At 45.7% G+C, this 7,259-nt stretch overlaps 1 long non-coding RNA gene across 1 annotated transcript; it reads right to left on the minus strand.

Annotated features, from left to right (window-relative positions):
- Window positions 1–244: 244 nt before the first annotated feature.
- LOC138487967 (uncharacterized) lies at window positions 245–5,483 on the minus strand. Its single transcript, XR_011274559.1, has 3 exons — window positions 5,333–5,483; window positions 1,576–1,726; window positions 245–733 (listed from the first exon to the last, which is right to left on the minus strand). It is a non-coding gene; the product is annotated as an uncharacterized lncRNA (long non-coding RNA).
- Between the last annotated feature and the right edge of the window lie 1,776 nt (window positions 5,484–7,259).

Below are 7,259 nucleotides of genomic sequence, written 5' to 3' on the forward strand. Positions count from 1 at the left end.
ACAAAAATAATGTTTACTATAATCCTGAAAAGAAATGCTTAAAAACACATTTGGTGCACCTTGTTGAATTGGGCTTTAAAAGCGTCACTGTGGCTTAATTGCTGCCCATTTCAGAGAGTTGCATTTTGAATTGCCTTTAGAACAATAGTGATGACTAATTAGGTCACAGTCATTTAGGTAAAATGGCCATGAAAGTCAAGACCATGTAATGGCATATAAACTATATTTAAAAAGAAGCGACACGTTTTTTTTTCCCCGACTATATTTATTAAAAAGAGGCAGAGGTTCAATCGGACACTGTGTACATAGCACAAAAACACAACTGTAGCAATCCCAAACACGGGTGCTTCACAATTTAAAAATAAAGGGTGAGAGGGGACCCAGAACCAGTCAGGTTCGGTCCAGCCCAGGGAGCAAGGGTGATAGGGGACACGGAACCAGTCCAGGGGTGTCACACGAGTATACAGGCCCAGCCTAGGGAGCAAGCGAGTCCGGTGGGGACCAGCCCAGGGAGCAAGGTTGAGAGGGGAAAGAGAACCAGTCCAGGGAGTCACACTAGTATCCAGGACGAGGCAAAAGAGCAAGGGAATGTGGAACTACACTTGTGTAGAAAAGACGAGGTTTGGCTCCTTCTTCATCCGGTAGTTCCCAATTTTGTGTTGGAGGGCTTTTCTGCACTCGGATGCAGAGAGTACTGGAAAGCCCATTTCCCTGGCTTTAACATGGATACATTCTGAAACGCAAAAAAGATTTGTGTAAAAAGTTTGAAAAGAGCAAGCAAAGTACTTTTTGGTTGACACATGGCTGTGAGAAATAAAGCATAGGCAATTTTCACTGTACACCCTCTAATGTGCTTTCGTAATTCGAATTACTACATTTCTCAAAGCTGTAAATCTGGTTGAAACCATGGCAATTCCTTAGAATTTAATATAGATTAGTGTCACTTCCCCAGGAAGTGGCTCTCCGTTTATCTTCTTTCCATAATTGGTATATTGTGAAGAAATTACCAATCTCGTGTTTCCCCCATGGACAGTGCATTGGTAAAGGAGCCATACAAGCAAAACAAATACACAGGGTTTGAAATTGAGCGGAGCTGGGGGCTATTTAGCCCTGTTTGTAGCCTTGAAGAGCCTGGTTAGCTTTACACCATGCTTACCAGGAGCTAAATTTGGCTCCCGGGCCAACTGATGCCGATATTATATACCTATGGGAATTTAACTATGTGCGTGCTTGCTTTTGTAACAATCTAAAAAAATAACATAGGACACCACTATGACATTTGAAGCTTAACGGGTCATAAGTAATGGACAAAGCAATATGTTTGCATGTGGGCATATAATGAGTGATGGACAATAACCGGTTAATACATGAGCCACAGTATTTGAGCTACCTTTTCCCACCCTCTGACACAGTCGTCTAGAAGCCCTATGGCTTCATAGGAATGTTGGGGAGGAGGGTTTGAGATTGGGGTGGAGACACAGAAGCCTACAACCGATAGTATTTGGATAGAGAAAAAGCATTTATTTATTTCATAAGGGCACAAACCAACTTTTGGTTAACTCCAATGGCACTTACCTCTGATGCAGTTGATGGACCAGGGTTGGGATTTGTATCGGGAAAACTTTTTCTGTGGCTCCTGTCCGCCTCCTCTATATCCACTGAACGGCCAGTTCCAAGCAGTGCTCAACTGCTACCTGCTGACAGGAATCCACTGTGTCCCAGTATGCTGAAATAATAGCACAAATATTAATATTACACATTTTAATACAGTACGCATTCTAATGACAATTACCAAGACCCGGAACCAGCGCAGGGAGCCAGATGGGTACCCAGACACAGCCCAGCAAGTAAGGAAGTTTGTTAGGAACCCACCCATGGAAGTGTCTCGGGCAGGTGCCAGTCTTACCTGAACTTCTGAAATGGTGAACACCTAGGCACACAAAGCCAGTAGGCGTTTGGTTATTTGCCGAAATATTGACTGCCCATGGTCATTTTAATCCCTATGGCCATTTACACCCAGATCCTGCCCCTCCCAAAATACCTCCTTATGGGAACTTTGAGCTCACTTTAATCAAGCCTTATCAGACTTTGCGCTTAAAGTGCCTGCGCTTAAAGTGCCTGCCTGTGATTTTCAAAGCAGTATTCTAAGAGTTAATTACTTAATTGGAGTTGTAAACCCACTACTGCTGTGATAAAAAAAATGTCTTAACCAGGTCTGCCTTCAGCCACAAAGCAGTTCAACGAAGCAACTGAACAAGTCTGGAAGTGTTAAGATGAAAAAAGTAGGATATACCCTAAAGTATGGGTGCATAACATAAGGCCCGCGGGCCAGTTGCGGCCAGCCATGCCGTTTTGTCCGGCCCGCCAGCAACAAAGACTTTCCTAATGGAGGGCGGCCGGCAAGCAGCATCGGCCCCCTCCATTAGGAAAGTCTTTGTTGTCTTCCGAGCGTGTGTGTTTGTTGGATCTTTGTGCTGCTTGTATGTTGAGATCCGGGGGTGGGGTGTGTGTCGGGTCTGCCTGAATGTTTGTTTTTGTGTGCAAGTCCAGTGTATGTTGAGATGCGGGGTTGGGGTGTGTGTCGCGTCTGCCTGAACGTGTTTGTGTGCAAGTTCAGTGTATGTTGAGATGCGGGGTTGGGGTGTGTGTCGGGTCTGACTGAATGCGTTTGTGTGCAAGTGCAGTGTGTGTCGAGATGCGGAGGGGGTGTGTGTGTCGGGTCTGACTGAATGTGTTTGTGTGCAAGTTCAGTGTATGTTGAGATGCGGAGGGGGAGTGTGTGTCGCGACTGCCTGAATGTGCTTGCGAGTTTGTATGGTGAGTTGGGGGTCTGTATGCTTGTGAGTTTGTGTGCTGAGTTGGGGGTGGGAGTTCGGGTCTGTATGGGTGCATAGTGTATTGGTGTATGCTTGTGGGTTTGTGTGCTGAGTTGGGGGGTGGGGGGGTTCGAGTCTGTATGGGTGCATAGTGTATTGGTGTATGCTTGTGAGTTTGTGTGCCGAGTTGGGGGGTGGGGAGTTCGGGTCTGTATGGGTGCATAGTGTATTGGTGTATGCTTGTGAGTTTGTGTGCCGAGTTGGGTGTGGGGGGGTTTGGGTCTGTATGAGTATGTATGCATGGTGCATGCTTGGTGGCATGGGGCATAGTGTTTGGTTGAGGGGTGGGTGTCATGCGGCATAGTGTTTGGTTGGGGGTGGGGGGGCCATGGGGCATAGTGTTTGGTTGAGGGGTGGGGGAGCCATGGGGCATAGTGTTTGGTTGAGCGCCATGGGGCATAGTGTTTGGTTGAGGGGTGGGGCCAAGCTTCCCGCCACGCCTGCTGCGCCTACCGCCCCGCCCACATTTACTTTTCAGCCCACTATAGCCATCATGTAAGGTACTTTTGGCCAACTGTCAAAATCAGTTGTGCACCCCTGCCCTAAAGAATAACCATTTTACTCAAATGTATGTTGCTTTATAACTACTTCTGCTGTTCAAATACAACATTGTGCTTTTGTCAGGCTGATCCAACAAACTGAGCCAGGATAATAATAATAATAATTTAGCATTTATATAGTGCTACGAACCCTCAGGTATCCGAGTGCTGCTTATTATTACCCACGGTGTGTGGTGCTCATTTATCGACCTCGGAAGGATAAAAGGCTGAGTTTGGGGCTGCCGGGATTCGAACCTGCGTCAGCAGGCTCTGCACAGATGTCAAAGCGACTGCGGTTTGATCAATCATCTCCACCAGCTTTTCAGAGGTGCTGGGCATTCAGTGGAATGGACCTGGTCGTGAAATGGCACCATCAATGTGCAACCGCATTCATGTGCCATCGTTCAGGCCATTTGCCAAAAAAAATTGCAAAGACGAAAGCAAACCAGCCATTGCTAAGTGCTGAAGACAGACATGTTTACATTCCAGTGGTTGCGAATGTGCATGTTCCATGCCACAGGGGGGGGTCTTGCAACAGCCGATTAAGGAAAGCAGAAGGCAATATTTCTAAGGCATCTGGCAAGGGAGAGGCAGCCATGAATGTAGAGCATCAACAGGGAAGGGAAAGATGATTCAAGGGGAGATGGACCACCACGGCGCCTGCCCATTTTGCCCCATTTATCTATGGGGGCGCACTCCCAACACCCACAATTACTTAATTTTCCCCTACCCCAAACCCCATAACAAAAATGCAGCAAAAAAACCTGGCAAAACGGCCTTTCACCAAATGCAGTGAAACAGCTGTGACCAACTACACCCAGATGATGGCACACGATGTAGAGCTAATGTGTACTGTGTGAAACGCCTCAGGTTATCCTTGTGGCTATCTTTCCAAACCACCCCCCCCCCCCACTTATTGTCCCATTCAAGTGCAGGCTCCCAAGTTAGACCTGGGGAAAAAGGGGCTACATATGCACGAACTTTCTTAATCTGTATGAATTTCTTAGAGGACAGCCAAATGCGGGTAAATTGAAAGGGATGTGGTCGTTTTGAATACAGTCGTGGCCTCAGTGAGCTTTCAAAATGCACAGTTGGGTCAACATATTCATTAAATTAGCCCCCCCCCCCCCATCGAACCCCACAGATGCTGCTCTAACTGCACAGCTTCCAAAGTAGGATTTACGACTGTAGGCTCCTTTTCTTTGAGGTGCCACCCATGCGTCATGTCCTATACATTGGCCCCTCCCGAAAACTCAGCTGGTTTTGTGATAAAGTGCAGTTGTGCCAGTAAATCAATTGCAGTAGGTCTAGGCGCGCCCACTGCACCCCTTCCCTCCCACACTGCCTATGATACACATACACCCAATCCCAGCTCCGAGTACAATTGCAGCTGCATGGTACGTTGATGTGTTTTGGACTGAAACTCCCAAAAGCCATAGCTGGCATATATGACGCTGGATCATTGAAGTCGTATGAAAACAATGGAGCAGAATGTTGCAGACACGTGTGTATATTATATGTTCTCCTGTAAAGCTCTAGCCTGCTTGAATATCACTTGTAAAGCAGGTTAGAGCTGCGCCGTGTGAAAGTAATGAAATGTGCCAGCAGCCTGTTATCCAGGGAAGGAAAACATGCCGGTGTCCTGCAGATAAACGCACTGTGCCGGCCTTTAGCAGGAGAACATATGATATACACCAAGGGTCTGCAACAGTGCTCCCTGCTTGGAGGCTCACGGAGAAATGGCGTCGCTGGTCCAAGGAGGCGGATGGGGGCGCTGGACGTGGGGAGCGCGCACTACAAAGGCAGAGTCTGCCTCATAAATCAACACAACCTGTGTGGCTCCCGAGAGACACACTCCTCACTATGCAAAAGGCTCACTCTGAAATAAAGCCTAAAACGTGTACATCAGCTCCTTACCCAATGATTCTGGCTTTGTTTATCGATCCCAGCAGCATGATCCACGCTCGAATCTCGTCCGCCATTGCTCAGCTGGTGTCCAGTGTTCCCAGGTGGAAGGAAAAAACGCGCTGCATCGCCGTACGAAAAAAGCCCAAAACAAGCTGACCCACCCAAATTAACCGAAAAAAGCAAGCGCACATGTAAACGCCATGAGTGGGTTTCAAAAGTAAGAAACAGCACAATTCAGAAACATAGAGAAAACACACATATACTAAGTTAAAATAAAAAGTAGTGTTAGTGGCTTGTTTTTACTGAGAAAGAAGTCAGTAAAAAAATCCCCAAAACTCCTGCAGCCCAAGACAAACAAATCGTTGCTTGGAAAAAATCCCCCAAATCCAAAATAAATGGAAAAAAAATCTGAAGCTTGAAAACTTTTAAATAAAGACACAATTCTCTCAGGTGTCACTTTGAACATTTCTCAAAACTGCCATTTTCTAATTTCTGAGCATTTCTCAAAACTCTGCCATTTCTGACTTACAAAAGTGTCTTTATGCTTTCAGTAAATCAGAAAAGTGGTACAGCCATCTGGGAAATGTGCAGCTTACATAGGAAAGACTTGCACAATAGATGTTAACGATACCTCACAGGCACCGTATTTTAACTCCTTTTCGCGCTCTGCAAGGAGAATCCCCAGGCAGTGCCTGTCCTGCACTCCTCAGAGGCACTATGGCCATTGTCAGGCCATATTAGGGACACTGGAAGCTTTGATGTCTGTACCCCCACATTCTTAATGTCACAGAATACGGTGCTTTTAGGAAAAGTGTTGTTCCACCAAGGAACAATACTTTTCCAATTTTACATGGACTTCAGAATTGGGCCCATGTTTCGGTAAAGTGAAAAGCAGTTTACATTTTAAAAATGGAGCACCTGCAGCCCAGCAGGTCTGCCAAGGCAACCTGACCCGAGATGAAAGCTACATGGAGACAGCCCAGTGAGGGAACTGCAAAGCCCTCCACCAATGGTCCCATGCCCTGACCTGCACGATTTCATATGAAGAGAGCCATGTCTACATTGCCGGGATGCTGCCAGGCCTGGACTGGCCTACAGGGCAATGCCTATATATTTTTTTATTTGTATTCCGGGATTTGTAGCGCCATTACAACGGCAAGACTACAAGTCCCAGAATGCAAACATAAAATTAGGACAGTTACACGTTTTCAACGATCTGTGTGTCCCGGATACGCATTTTTATTACACAGTGCTGTGTGTGTGTGTGTGTGTGTATATATATATATATATATTCATTCAATAAAAAACATTGTTAAGGGGACGTTATGGTTAATTTCCTATGGGTTTAGCAACTTAACCATAACTACATGGCCGCTACAGCAGGCCATGATATATATATATATATTGTGGTCGTACGCCATTTCAGGAAATCAGCCCATCAAACAACAGCAAGTTCGTTCACTTATCCAGTATATATATAATTTGATGTACAGGGTACAAATGGGGACAATGGTTATATGTTGCACAAGCGAAAACAGTAAGACTGGCTGTGTATGCATTTCAAATAGTGTTTTAATAGTCATAGTGCTGAACGTATTTAGAAGCTGCCATTTGCTGGACACATGAGTATGGTGTGCACGAACTGAAATAGTAACAAGTATTATTTTTTTTACAATTGTGTTCCTTTCGTATGCAGGCTATATTGAATCTGAACAAATATCAGGAAATATTTTACTTCATGAAACGTTTTGTTTTACATGTTCAATACATCTTGGATGTTTCCCGGTGCAGCACCCAGTACCAGGGGCGCCAACTTGTGGTTATCCCGGGGACAGCCGGCAGCGAAAAAAGCCCAATTTTAAGAATAGTTTGCGATACATAAACATGTTTCATGGTGATGCTCTTGTAGTAATCGGCAAGTCATCCCAGAATTATC

The sequence above is a fragment of the Ambystoma mexicanum genome, chromosome 9 (assembly GCF_040938575.1).
Source record: "Ambystoma mexicanum isolate Mex_15411 chromosome 9, UKY_AmexF1_1, whole genome shotgun sequence".
NCBI classification, from domain to species: domain Eukaryota; kingdom Metazoa; phylum Chordata; class Amphibia; order Caudata; family Ambystomatidae; genus Ambystoma; species Ambystoma mexicanum.